Raw genomic sequence first — 8250 nt, forward strand, 5'->3', positions numbered from 1 at the left:
AGCCCTGGGAGAAAGTACGGGAGAGAGTAGTGTTCACCCGCACCCTAAATGTGCGCTCTGCCATAAATTCGCGAAGAAAAAGGGGCAGCCGACCTCGAAAGCCCCAAGAGAACAGTGTGCGGAGGATGCCTGTCCTCCAACAGGTATCGTATGCTCTCTCCAGATCAAAAAATATTGCTACTGTTTGGCGTTTCCGGAGAAAATTGTTCATGATATAAGTGGAGAGAGCAACAAGATGGTCAACTGCAGAACGATGCTTTCGGAATCCGCATTGGGCAGGTGTTAAAAGACTGCGGGATTCCAGCCACCACGGTAAACGGTAATTCACCATACGCCCCAAAACCTTACAGACACTACTCGTGAGAGAAATGGGGCGATAGCTAGAGGGGAGATGTTTGTCCTTTCCAGGTTTCGGAACAGGAACGACGATAGCTTCCCGCCATCGTCTGGGAAAAGTACTGTCGGTCCAAATTCGATTATAAAGGCGAAGGAGGTAACGCAGACTATGGGTTGATAAATGCAGCAACATTTGGACGTGGATACCATCCGGTCCTGCGGCGGAGGAGCGAGAAGAAGAGAGTGCATGTTGGAGTTCCCGCAAGGAGAAAACAGTATTGTAGCTTTCGCGATTTTGAGAGGAGAAAGCAAGAGGTCGCACTTCCGCTGCACGTTTCTTCGGGAGAAACGCTGGCGGGTAATTTGAAGAGCTCGAAATCTCAGCAAAGTGCTGACCCAACGAGTTAGAAATTGCGACGGGGTCCACTAATGTGTCATGCTCGACAGTGAGCCCAGAGACCGGGGAGAAACTAGGCGCGCCTGAGAACCATTGGAGCCGACTCCAAACTTCCGAGGAGGGAGTGAAGGTGTTAAATGAGCTAATAAAGAATTTCCAGCTTGCCTTCTTGCTATCGCGGATGACACGACGGCATCGCGCTCGGAACTGCTTATAGCGGAACAGTTGGCCAAAGTAGGATGGTGGCGGAAAACGCGGAGAGCACGTCGCCGCTCACGTATTGCATCACGACATGCCTCGTTCCACCAAGGAACTGGGGGGCGCTGGGGCAGTTCGAAGGTGCGTGGTACTGAATGTTCCGCAGCTGTAAGAGTAACGTCGGTAATATGTGTGACCTCATCGTCGACCCTGGGAAAGTGACGGTCATCGAATGTCGCTAGAGACGAAAAAAGTGTCCAATCGGCTTGGGCAAACTTCCAGCGTCGCGGGCGCATGTAGGGCAGTTGAGGCTGCAGTCTAAGGACACATGGAAAGCGGTCACTCGAGTGCGTATCATCAAGGGCGAACCATTCGAAGTGCCGAGCTAGCGGAACAGTACCGACCGCAAGGTCCAAATGAGATAAATTTGTCGTGGAGGCAGACAAAAATGTAGGGACCCCAGTGTTGAGGCAAACTAGATCTGCTTGGTGGAAGACGTCTAGCAATAGTGAGCCAAGTGGACAAGGATGTGGAGATCCCCAAAGCGGGTGGTGGGCATTGAATTCCCCAACCAGCAAATATGGGGGTGGAAGCTGACCAAGAAGATGAAGGAGATCAGCTCGTGCCATTGGTGTGGACGATGGAATGTATACAGTACAAAGAGAGAACGTGGATCCGGAAAGGGAAAGACGGACGGCGACAGCTTGGAAGGAAGTGTTTAAATGGATTGGGTGATAATGGAGAGTTTCATGGAGAAGAATCATGAGTCCTCCATGTGCTGGAGTGCCTTCAACAGAGGGGAGATCGTATCGGACAGACTGAAAATGAGGGAGACGCAGCTTTGTTTCCTGAAGACAGAAGATGACCGGCGAGTAGGATCGTAAGAGGATCGACAATTCATCCCGATTGGCTCGAATAACGCGGATATTCCAGTGGATAATGGACATAGGGTGAACAGAAAATGGAGGAGTGTGACCAAGGTCGCTGTCAACTCAATGACTGCTCTGAGCTTGCGACCGACAGCATGGAATGGCATTCAGCCGAAGGCAGAAGATCCTGATCCATAGGTTGGTCAGGAGCAGCTCCTGCTACCAGCGATCGGCCGGTTGATCGGCCGCCAGCAGTGCGCCTCGGCGACACAGAAGACGGCCGAGGGCGATTTCCGCCATGTGGTGCTGTAGATGGGACACGCCTTGGCGGAGAAGGAGAGGAACTGGGTTTCTTTGTAGCCTTCTTGGAAGTATGATGTTTAGAGGAAGGAGTAACCGATGGTTGGGAAGTTGCCGTACGTAAAAACTCTTCACGAGTATGCTCTTTTTTCGAAGTCTTGGTGTCTGACTTTTGGGCTCGAGATTTAGCAGAACTCGACGAAGGGTGAGCCAGAGAGTGGGCAGGCGAAAGTGGTGAGGTTGAACGGGCCATCTTTGCGCTGGCCGATCTGACGACCGTGGCACTAAAGGTGAGGTCGCAAGTCTGCATGGCCGCCTACTTTGTTGGCCGAGGAGAAGCAAGGACAGTGCTGTATTTTCCTTTCTGAGGCACGGTGGGCTGTCGACTGGCGAATAATTGTCGAGCAGCAAAGGTCGACACCTTTTCCTTTACTCTAATTTCCTGGATGAGCTTTTCGTCCTTAAAAACGGGACAATCTCGAGAGGAAGCAGCGTGGTCACCCATACAGTTGATGCAGCGAGGGGATGGAGGTGGACAAGCACCCTCATGGGCATCCTTGCCACACGTAACACATTTGGCCGGATTGGAACAGGACTGGCTGGTGTGATTGAACCGCTGACACCGATAGCAACCCGTAGGGTTTGGGACGTAAGGGCGAACGGAAATTATAGCCTGCTTTGATTTTCGATGGGAGTTGAACTTTGTCAAATGTCAAGAAGACAGTGCGGGTTGGAATGATGTTCGTGTCAACCCTTTTCATAACCCTATGAACAGCCGTTACGCCCTCGTCAGACAGGTAGTGCTGAATTTCTTCGTCAGACAATCCATCGCGGGAGCGTATATAAACGACTCCACGCGAGGAATTTAAAGTACGGTGCGGTTCCACCCGGACAGGGAAGGTGTGTAGTAGTGAGGTACGCAGCAATCTTTGTGCCTGGAGGGCACTGACTGTTTCTAACAACAGGGTGCCATTCCGTAATCTGGAACAAGACTTTACAGGACCTGCAATTGCGTCGACACCTTTCTGAATAATGAAAGGGTTGCCGTGGAGAATTCGTGACCGTCAGACCGAGAAACAACAAGGAACTGTGGCAACGATGGAAGAACTGACTGTGGCTGAGACTCAGTGAACTTACGTTTGTGAGCAGACATAGTGGAAGGTGAGGAAACCATTGCGGAGGAATCCCCCATGATTACCGGCGTCTCCGATGGCGCGCTCCTCCCTTGTGGGGGCCCTCTCTGAGGGCACTCCCGCCTTAGGTGATTGTTCACACCGCAGGTCACACCTCCCGACAAACGGACGGAGGGACCAATCGGCACTTTCGGAAGGTATCAGCTCGGGTAATCACCCCTCCCTGGGCCTGGCCGTTACCAGGGGGTACGTACGTGTCCTACCTGTCTACCCGGGGCGGGGAATTACGCGTTACCCCGTCACCGGCTACGCATGGAAGTGCATGGGTCGGCCTTCAGACACGCACAGGGAGGAAGAAAGAGAAAGGGAAAGGAAAGAAGAGAGGTCTCAAACGCCGCAGCGGAGAAAAGGGTAAAGAGAAGAGGTAAGGAAAAGAGAAGGATAAAGGAAGGACGAAGACATACAAGCAAGGAAGGCGAAGAATGCGGTACATTTACAAGCGTCCGTCTCCGGATGTAGGCACAAACCATACTCCCAGAGGGGGAGAAAGGGAAGGAAAGAGCCAGAGGTGAGGGGGGGGGGGGCGAAGATGGGGGATGGGGAAGGATGCGGAAAGGGAAGGTATGCAGCCCGGAAAGGAAGGAAGGCCACATTAGCTCGGGGTCCCGTGCTTGCTACGCACGTATCCACAAAAGAGTTGTGGATCCCCTGGGGGGTAGGGCAACTTCTGTGCGGAGGGACGCAAGCCCTTGTCTCAGTAAGAGAATTGCCGCTACCGCAGAACTACCAACCTGTACATGGGAGGGTCCAACTGTCCCTCGGCAGAAAGTCTGCGACCATTGACATGTCCGCTACAGTTAAACTGGCTGCAGGAGCCTTATACAGTTGTGCGCCCTTCGTGGTAAAAGAAACTAGAGATAGATGCCCCCTCTGCCTCGGCTAGTTTATGTTCCTGATAGGCGTCACTCCGTGACTAGCCCTAGTGCGGTAGTTGCCGCCTTTTTCGCGATGCATGTGTTGGTTTCCATCACCTTGGAAACAACCATGCACAGTTACGTTCAGATTTAGTCAAGACGTTGGCGGTAGAATGTTCATAGTAGGCTTACGTCCGTCCGTGACTAAGCCGCAAATTCACGATTTGCGCCTCGGGGAATTGGCGTCATCGTAGTCACAATGCTAGAGCGATGATCTGTGTCGTTCTGCCCTTCTGAATGCTCGATATTCGCAGTTACTCATGACTCATCTATTTTCTTCCTCCTAAATTCCGAAGTTCTTCCTTGATTTTCTGATCATTTCTTTCTGTATGGAATGAATAAGTGATCATTATTTCTGATGTGTTTCTGTGCCTTTTCTTGTATATTTGACTTAGCCCACATGCCTGCGAATGGCTATATAGTCTAAAATTCTGCTGACAAATACTCACTTCATGTAACGAGACTGCCTCGCATTTCTATGTTTCATAAATAATATATGAGATTTCATTACCATTGTCTGTTTGTTGCTGGTCTCTCCCAGTTCCCTGCATTAACTAATTTATTTTCCTTGGCGGTAGTATTGGTTCAAATGGGTCTAAGCACTATGGGACTTAACATCTGAGGTCATCAGTCCCTTAGAACTTAAAACTACTTAAACCTAACTAACCTAAGGACGTCACACACGTCCATGCCCGAGTCAGGATTCGAACCTGCTACAGAAGCGGTCGCGCGGTTCCGGACTGAAGCGCCTAGAACCGATCAGCCACATCGTCCGGCAAAACTCAATATTCCCCCCCCCTCCCCCCCCCCCCCATTATCACACTCGGTATATCTACAATACACGTGAGCAGTATTCCGCTCGGCCACCGCGGCTGGCAGCGGTAGTATTCCCTGCAGTAAGACTAGGGATCCAGTGCCTCCACGATCCAGGGAACACAAGATTATCAGGTGAGGTCAGTTTACTATGATGACATGAGATACGGTAACAGGCTGAACTCCTTTATTGCTAGCAATTTAATTCCACTAAGTTGTTGAACCACCTACACTCTCATGACGAACAACGCTGTTTAGTAGATAAACTAAAAAACCATAAGAGTCGGTTGAAACAAAGTCTTAAAGAGGGTACTTAATCCACTGAGTATCGTTTTAAATACTTTTAATCTCTAGAGCCAGTCAGCGTGATCTTTAGTAACGCGATAAAAGTTAGTTTGGGGAAGATGATAGGTGCTCTTTAAGAATAAGTGTGCAGTTTCCAAAATGATCCATTCATGCTAGCCGCAACAAACAAGTCTTGGATATCGGTACCAAGAACTCGCGTACTTCCCTCTTGAGCTTTTTTCCGGATCAACATACATTTGTAAACTCTTCTGTGAAGTGCAATAAATCTACTGAGCGTAGTGCAGTGGCCTATGAGTCGATGAAATATCGACCTCGTTTCGCTACAGCGAATATTGAAATCGATATTGTAAAAAATGACAATCGCAAATCCAATGTATCCAAACTAAATCTTTAAATATCTCATTAATTTACAAATAAGAATTTGGGACAAAAAAGGAAGTGAAATTTAAAGTTTTAATGCTTCACGCGCTATGGCGTTCAGACGTAGACGGGGGTCACGATCCAGGACAAATGACAGTCGTCAGCCGCGGGTCCGTGACGGCACAGCCCGAGGGGAATGGCTAGCGAGACACACTTTGATATCCTGTCCCAGAGGAGTGAACTCAATGCGTTACTCTTAACGAGACGAAGCTGTCATGTGTTACGGTCACTTGAGGTGAGTGTTGAGAGGGTCGTTACATGTACATAAATAATCCAGTGGAAAACGTCAAAAGCTCCGCGAGGCTGTTAGCTGACATTTCGTCTACTAAGCACCAGAGCATTACGGAGTTACTCATAAAAACCAAGTGGCCGACGCTGCTAGAGATGCGTTCTGCAAAACGTGCTTATTGTTAAGATTCCGAGAGTACTGCTGTGACTGAATCATGTCTTTCGGGTACTCAGTGACAGCGCCGGAAGCAGGAGTTCTGACACCGTGCACCGGTTTCACAGCTGTCGCCACTGTAGCTGTGCAGTGCCTCACAAAATAAGACTTAGAAGTACACATATACATGAGCACATACATGATTATCCGGGGTAGAAAGGGTACGTATTTATTCCAATGTTTTATTAGTCCACCTTCTGCTTCCTCTTCCCCATGTCCATCTCCTCACTCCTCTCTGTATATCTCCTCCTCTTCCCCTCTGTCCATAACCCCCTCCCCTCTTTCTGTCCATCTTCTCCTCCCCCCTATCTATCTCCTCTTTTCCCCTCTGTCTGTCTGTCTCTCCCCCCTCTCCCCCCATTGTTTTCCAAGTTATCACCCCATCCCAATAGGAGCCTTCCGGTTCTTACCTCAACAGTATTTCTTTCCGTATAGTAATATGTTTACCAAATTTGGTTGAAATCGGTGCTGGGGTTTAGAGGAATCTTTTTACGCATGGCTTTGCCCGCGTACGCAAATGCCACTTATATTTCATATATATGTAACATATTTCACACAAATTTTTACTCTTAGTACACCTGTATCTGTATCGAAATACGCCCTGAGGTTTTGTGAGTATGCGGCTTATGGTTTATGATGTATCTCCTGAACTATATGTCGTACAACGATATGATTTTGCTGGTGCATTCATGGGAATACGTGAATACTGTCTGAAAAATGTGTCGCAAATACCGTTGGAAGAAGTAATAAATTAATTCAGCGTGCCTGATGCGGCAGTTTTACTGCACGAACAGCAAAAATGTTCTAAGCGATAAACTTTTTTCCTTTCAACTTTTTGTTGGGGATGTCAGCGAGATGAAGTTTCATAAAGGTTCGAAATTATGTGTGAAGTTTGTTGCAAGTCAAAATATATACAATAAGGGACCTTATGAGTCGCAATGAGTGTAAGACTTTTCATCCAATGGATCGGACTCCAGTCGCCGGCTATTCCTAAGATTTTCTGTGGCACTCATGGTAACTAAACGCTAAACTGATTTCCACTTGAAACTATGAGTTTTCTGTATATGCTGGGTTCTCCTGTTCACATATCGTAGGAAAACAAGGAATATCACCTCCTACGGCACTTTCCTTTGTACAGAAGTGCCTTACGAGCAACCTCAGGGTTGAGCACTTCTTTACAGCGCGCTACTGACATTCACAGTTGATGACATCAGTTAGCAGTGTGTCACCTACGAGAATCCTAGCTGCTCCTGGACTGAGAAGGTGCCGTGTGCCCTGCTGGGAACCTTGTTGGTGGCTTTAGGAATCTTGTCTCCTGGTCGTAATCTCATCCCGGGCACTAGCCCTTACCTTCTGAGCTATCCAGGTGCGACTCATTTCTGCTACTCTCTCTCTCTCTCTCTCTCTCTCTCTCTCTCTCTCTCCCTCTCCCTCTATCCACAAGTTCCCTCGTGACGAAATGGCACAGTGGTGTTGGCAGATGGAAGCTGTGAAGACGGGTCCGGAAGGACACTCGGTAGTGGCTTGATTCGGTTTGGTGTCTCACACTAGCGATCAATTTTAGTACTTACTGGTAGTTAGTTTTCTCAGTTTAATCTTTCATTCTTTTTTGTGTACTTCCTATTTTTACTCATGCAAAGACCTTATTGTGTCTGCACTGCTGGTTTTAGAAAATAAATGAATATTGTTTCCCACGATTTTTTCCTGTCACTTACCGCTTGTCAGTGAACACTTTATACGAAAAAGGTCATATTTCATAGCGGTTCTACGTCTCGACATTGAACGGTACGTAATCCTGCCTAGGGCATGGATGTGTGTGATGTCCTTAAGTTAGTTACGTTGTTCTAAGTTCTAGGGGACTGATGGCCTCAGAAGTTAAGTGCTCAGAGCCATTTGAACCATTTTGAACCGTACGTCTGATGAAACTGTTGCAAGTTCAGAGGAGGCCAACGGCTTGGTTCAAATGGCTCTGAGCACCATGGAAATTAGCATCTGTGGTCATCAGTCCCCTAGAACTTCGAAGTACTTAAACCGAACTAACCTAAGGACATCACACACATCC

The sequence above is a fragment of the Schistocerca serialis genome, chromosome 7 (assembly GCF_023864345.2).
Source record: "Schistocerca serialis cubense isolate TAMUIC-IGC-003099 chromosome 7, iqSchSeri2.2, whole genome shotgun sequence".
Lineage (NCBI taxonomy): Eukaryota > Metazoa > Arthropoda > Insecta > Orthoptera > Acrididae > Schistocerca > Schistocerca serialis.